The sequence below is a fragment of the Malania oleifera genome, chromosome 5 (assembly GCF_029873635.1).
Source record: "Malania oleifera isolate guangnan ecotype guangnan chromosome 5, ASM2987363v1, whole genome shotgun sequence".
NCBI lineage: Eukaryota > Viridiplantae > Streptophyta > Magnoliopsida > Santalales > Ximeniaceae > Malania > Malania oleifera.
The window spans coordinates 21,744,827-21,750,826 of NC_080421.1; the positions used below are offsets into that span (position 1 = coordinate 21,744,827).

At 34.0% G+C, this 6,000-nt stretch overlaps 1 non-coding gene across 1 annotated transcript; it reads left to right on the forward strand.

Moving 5' to 3' along the window:
- The first annotated feature begins 5,040 nt into the window (after window positions 1-5,040).
- Window positions 5,041-5,148, forward strand: LOC131156867 (small nucleolar RNA R71). The gene has a single exon (XR_009137133.1). It is a non-coding gene; the product is annotated as a small nucleolar RNA R71 (small nucleolar RNA).
- The last annotated feature ends 852 nt before the right edge of the window (window positions 5,149-6,000 follow it).

Genomic DNA, 6,000 nt, shown 5'->3' on the forward strand with positions numbered 1-6,000 from the left:
TTAATTGATGATATTTTAGGAAACCTTGTATGACAAAGTTCAAAAGGATCAAAGAAATGAAAGTTCAAGATCACAAGTACCATAAAGTCATACTTCATTAACAAAGTGATCAAAAGAAAGCTTAAGAGGACAGAGATGTTCAAAACATATGGAAGCTTAAAGAAGACTCAAGCTCAAGTCTAAGAGGATACAAAGCAAGGACATATATAAAGGGTTCAAGCTTAGAGTGTTTAAGTCTTTAGGATCACTTATGTAAGTACTTCATTATAAATATCATTTTGAAATGCTTTGAAGCTCATTAGAGGTTGATATGGACTAAGAGACCTTATTTTGAAAACCCCAGAAAATGCTTTTTAAAAGTAACAAAGTAAGATGACTAAGAGTTTTGAATCTAAACTGAAAAAACAGGTGACTCACTCAAAAAATGAGCAGTTCAGAAGCTATCCCAAGTATAGGAGTTCAGTCGTATAATAATTAGCCCAAGGGTCAGATCGTATCCTTGGGGAATGCATTTTAATTCCAAACTCGTGTAATTCCAAAAGAAATTAAGAAAAGAAAAATTTACTAAACATAGTTCAGATTCAGTTTCTTGGGATTTTTGAGATTTTGCAATGAAATTTAAATTCTAACTAAAAATTAAATATGTATGAAATAACTTAAATAAATATCAGATTCAATGTTAGAATAATGAAAGAACTAAACTCTACAATCATTCAACTAAATAAAAATATTAACTTTAAACGTAAACCCAAGCAAGAATACACTCTAAAAAAAACACCAACTTTAATAATAAAAATACCCAAAGAAAATAATTAAATCCCTATAAAAACCTTAAATAAGAAGACAAATTGAAATTAACAATAATAATGCTCAAACAAGAATTTAAATGCGCGCGCGCGCGAGAGAGAGAGAGAGAGAGAGAGAGAGAGAGAGAGAGAGAGATTTAAATAGAAATTTATCTAGTAAAAAGAAAGTTCTTAAATTAAACAAACTGTTTTAAAACAAAAATTAATCCAAACTTTGAATAAATTAAAAACTTAACAATAAAATTAATTTAAAAAAAAATGAGTTTAAATAAAGAGAGAGATGAGAGAGTAAGGGAGAAGAGAGAAGAGAGAAGAGAGAGAGAGAGAGAGAGAGAGAGAGAGAGAGAGGGGGGGGGGGGGGAAAAAACTAGCCATAAAGGAGTCTTCTTGGTGCACACTGCCTCCCCAGCCCTTGCTGCTACTCTATGAACAAAAACCAAAAAGAAAAAAAGAAAAAACCCTACCCAAAACCTATATCCTTTTCTTTTCTCTTTTCTTTCTTTCCTTTCTTTGCCTCACCTAGCGTATCACCCACGCCCACTAAGAGGACTCGGCTGCATGGCTGGGTCACATCACCTTTTATATATATATATATATATATATATATATATATATATATATATATATATTATTTTATTTTGTTTTCCTTTTTCAAAAGCACTCGGTCTACCCTCCACTTTCAAGTTTGATTTCGACCATAATGAAGCTCGTATCTCTCAAATATTAAAACACAAAAGTTGTAGAGCACTTCCTTGTCTTTCCTTAAAATATTGAATCGTATCAATCGGAGCTCGAACGAGAATGTTACGCCTAGATTACGGAGTAATGCCAAAATAGTCCATAAAAATAGCGTATGGTAACTTCACGTCTGATTTTGACCTTGATGTAACTAGTATTTCTTAAACTCAAAACATAAAAATTGAATAGCATTTTCTTAACTTTCTATAGCATCTTGAATCATCTGAATCGGAGGTCGGAGAAAGAGTTACGCATAAATTACGGAGTAGTGTCGGTTTTTAGCTTCCAATAGTTGCCCTGCAATAAAAAAAATACCAAAAATTCATAAATTACTCAATAAAACCAAAATATTATAAATAGAACACAATGTTAAAATATTTTGAATAATTAGGTATTTAATTAAAGATATAAGTTTCAATGCATGAATTAAAACACCTAATTATGTAATTTAGGCGCATAATCACACCCCCTAACTAAAGTTTTGCTAGTCCCTAGCCAAAAAAAGAAAAAAGAAAAAAGAAAAAAAAGAAAACTACCAAATTTTATCTACCTCCTCTTTCGCGGGAAACATGGTTGCATTTACCAAATGCAACAAGACTTTAAACCCCTAGGTCGATCCTAGTGGACGAGTTGTAGTCTCGTGAGGGTTTCTAGGGCGACACCCACAAACACCAATTCCACTAAATATTAAATGAATGTACATGCAACACAAATATACCATTTCACATACATGAATATCACTAGATTACACACAAGCTCATACACAATTCACCCAATTTCGAAACAAGTCATTCGTGCAAGTTTCATCGTTATATAACCGTTAAGAATAGTATACTCACGTAAAGTTAACCAGTAATTATGATTCAGAGTTAATGTAGCCATATAAATTTGGAGTATAAATAGGCAAAATCTTAAGGCATATGTAATGTGTAGGACTCGTTACACTTAGGATACTAGTGGACACCTACAGAACGGTCATTTTGACTCGACCTAACTGGTATACCCTAAAAAAACACTCAAAAAGGATGAGTTCACTCGTTATATGTGAGGAGGAGTGTCGTGATCAAACATCCCACATATTGCAAGGAACAAATGCTAAATGTATGGAGTTGACTAGTTTAAAAAGGATCCTGACTATTTGTGAGGTATCAGGTCCTTTACTCTAGCATCTTCTCACCTACTCGCCATATCCAACCAAGACCACCCTAGATCAACTTATTCACAAACCAGGCGTGAATACATCTGAGGCATTAAGCGGTTGAAAAGTCTTCATATGTGGATAACATTTTTCATGTCCCTAACTTTTTGTTGTATTTATGTGGAGTAGATATTAATCTTTCACTTTATTTATATGCATTTCTATTTATTTTTTATTTTTTTTTCTTCTGCTCATTCTCCAGTTTCTTTCTTTTCTTGGTCAATTAGGACAATCATTACACTTCTTTTATTATATTCATACCACCAATGGGAATTAAGCTCAAACAGTAGTCCATGAACTAAGTCTATCTCTAGGGGTGGTTCAGCCTTCACTTCTTGAGTAGGCTACAAGACCTAGGTTTCTATCTCCCCACTGGATGTCACCTCTAGGCTAGCAAGTCAAAAAAAGAGACTAGTGTATAAAGAGTATCCTGAAAATAAAATTTTTTTTAAAAAAATGAAAGTTAAGTTTCATGAACTTTGAGCTGACGTCAAAAACTCAAAAGAAGATAAATGGATCAACAATACCTCACAAGGTGTCATAGTCGTCACAGGCGCTCTCTGAGTGCTCACAAGGAACCCTAAGTGCTACAAGTCACGTGAATATGTATTTTTAGCCTCATGAGATACCATGTAAATACAAGAGTTTATATAGTCAGATTAACACAAATGAACTACTAGTCGACCTACATAGACTTACAATTCCTAGATTAGCCATATAAAGAGAAACTACACATAAATAACCCACTATACGACTTAAGTGTGCAACTTTTAAGTTATATGCAAGTATGTAAAGGGTATAAGTCAGTGTTAATCATGGCCTAATCATCCATATTCAAATTTATTTATTTTTTTCAATGTAACATATCATCCCCCCTCCTAACTAAAGTGGAAAATTGTCCTCAATGTGAAAGCATTGGGGAAATAGAAAAGATGTGCGTGGGGGAAGTGGAGCGTACCTGGGTGGAGAAGTAAGGGGAAAGAAAAACTGAAACTTAGGAAAAATGTACCTAAAAATTAACTAAAAATAAAATTAGGTAAAACAAAATGAAGACAAAGGAAAGAAAAATATCACAATTTGTTTGGCGGAGGCTCTGGAGGAATTTCATCTTGTGGGTGCAGGTCTATAAATTAAACCGGCGAGTCTCCAAATTTGAGTTGCCACAATGAATCAGTCTTGTTACCTGCACAAAAGTTAGCCTAAAATAAATCAATACGTCCTAAGGTACCAGACAAAACATGTGCAAACTGTCTTCCTTGTTTTGACAAGAAATTATCTTTATTAAGTATATTTTCCAGGAAATTCACTTCTTTAAGAACCGGTCTTTAAGGCAAAGTTATCAGACCAATTACCTTTGATTCTTCATAAGCATCAACATTAAAATTTTTACTTGATTCCTTGAAAATTAAACATTCACCATTCTACTCACCCTCTTTCCCAAGTGTACCCATCACCTTACCACTGTGGGGATTCGCGTCGGCATTACACTCCTTGAAATTTAATCCAATAGGGAATGATGGTTCCACGACTTTCAATCTCTGAGGGTAAGGTACCACAGGTTGCTACCCCTTATTAGTCTCAACCTCCTCATTAATTGACTTCTTCGCTTATAGACTCACTTCATCTAATATTTCTTTGACTTCCTTTGTCTCAATTGTAACTTCAAGTGCAAGGAAAACTTGTTGTCTATCTATGAGCATCTTAGGTTGGGAAACTTCTTTCCCACTTCTCGAATTAACAACAACCTCCTCTGTCTCAAGAGAAACATTATGTATTTGTTGCTGTTGCTGCTGGTATTCTTGAAGACTAGGCTGAGGTTCTACTGGAAATTTCCCTTTTTCTAAGATGTTCAACTGCGTGCTCATCTCATTAGTGGTGTCCCGTAATTTATTTATGACCTGAGCGTACTGATTGTTAATTGTGATTTGAATGCATGAACAGCTGAAAAGCATCATCAAGAGACTTCTCCGGTAGTGTAGATGCTGCATTAAATTGAAATCCTAAAAGTGCATAGCTTTGAGGGATCTATTGTGGCTGATACTGAGGCGAAAGAGTGTTTGGATAATATGTTGGCTCATATTTACCTCCACCACTGATTGCGCTGATAGGTTGTACTGCCATGGGTGTCTGATCGTATCGTGTATTCCATTGTCGGACACTTCAGCTAAATAATTAAAGAATGATAGTGCCTGCTCCAGTTCCTTTCTGAAGGTTTCTCCATTACACATGGTCTGAACAAAGTGTTTGCAATCAGGAGTAAGAGTTGTATAGAAATAACTGACTAACCTCTATGATTCAAACTCGTGATGTGGACAAGTACTTAATAGATCCTTGAATCTCTCCCAGCAAGCCCGAAAAGTATCATCACCCTTCTGCATAAACTGAATGATCTGCTCTTACAAAAATTGAGTTCTCTGTGAGGGACAAAACTTATGCAGAAATTCACACTCCATATCAGCCTAATTAGAGATAGAGTGAGGTCTCAAAGAATTAAACTACATCTTTGCCCTATCCTTCAAAGAGGTAAGAAATAAACGAAATCTAGTAAATTCATCAGTTCTAACACAAGAGAAAAAAATATTGCAAGTCAACTCAAACTCCGTCAGGTTCCGATAAGGACACTCAAATTCTGTCCCGTAGAATTGAGGTTTTTTTATTTTATTTTTATTTTTTTACGTTTTATTTTTTTCTTCATGAGAAAAATTAAACTAACGGGAAAAACACTAGTTTGAAACTAAAACTAACATTCTCCGATAACGACACCAAAAACTTGATTCACTCGAAAAATGAGAAGCTCGGAAACTATCCCAAATATAAGAGTTCGGTCGTATAATAATTAGCCCAAGGGCCAACTCGTCTCCTCAGGGAATGCATTTTGATTCTAAACTCGTGCAATTCCAAAAGAAATTAAGAAAAGAAAAATTTACTGAACATAGTTCAGATTCAGTTTCTTGGGATTTTTGAGATTTTACAATGAAATTTAAATTCTAACTAAAAATTAAATATGCATGAAATAAATTAAATAAATATCAGGTTTAATGCCAGAATAATGTAAGAACTAAATCCTGCAATCATTCAACTAAATAAAAATATTAACTTTAAACGTAAACACAAGCAAGAATACACTCTAAAAACACAAAAAGAAAATAATTAAATCCCTATAAAAACTTTAAATAAAAAGAAAAATTGAAATTAACAATAATAATGCTCAAACAAGAATTTAAATGCGAGAGAGAGAGAGAGAGAGAGAGAGAGAGA